Source organism: Myotis lucifugus, unplaced genomic scaffold (genome assembly GCF_000147115.1).
Source record: "Myotis lucifugus unplaced genomic scaffold, Myoluc2.0 scaffold_176, whole genome shotgun sequence".
Lineage (NCBI taxonomy): Eukaryota > Metazoa > Chordata > Mammalia > Chiroptera > Vespertilionidae > Myotis > Myotis lucifugus.
Genome location: NW_005871224.1, coordinates 1,027,690 through 1,028,256, shown reverse-complemented (window position 1 = coordinate 1,028,256; position 567 = coordinate 1,027,690).

The window sequence follows — 567 nt, the reverse complement described above, 5'->3', positions numbered from 1 at the left end:
TGAGCAGTTAGGGGCGAGTGGCCCCGGATTTCGAGAGGGTGCAGGCTGGGCTGAGGGCCCCTCCATGTATGAATTTGTGCACCGGGCCTCTAGTAATTAATAATTAAGGTAGGTACTCAGAAGGAAACCAAGATAAAGAACAAGTCCCAACTTGTCTTAGGTTGGGTGCCCAGAAGCAGAGTCTGAGATGGGGCTCCTGTGTGATTGGCTGAGGGGTGCTCTGGGAGGAGGGCAATGAGGGCAGCCGGGGGCATGGGAGCTGCTGGGTGAAGAGGTGGCTTCAGGACAAGTCAGCTCTGGCCAGTCCCACTGGTGCTCTGGAGTGTGAACTGTGTCACAGACCCTGTCCTGCCTGGAGACAAGGGTGCTGTGGCTCCTTGTCCCCAACAGTCAGGCATTGGCCACAGGGAGGACATGACCTCCCAGGCACTTCCCTCAGCCAAGGACCATCCTCTGGACAAGGGTGTGGCAGTGAGCCAAGCACAGCCAATACCTGCAGTAGCCTTGAGACAGACCTAGTGGTCTGGTGACAGGGACCTGGGTGGGACACCAGCAGGTGGGGACACC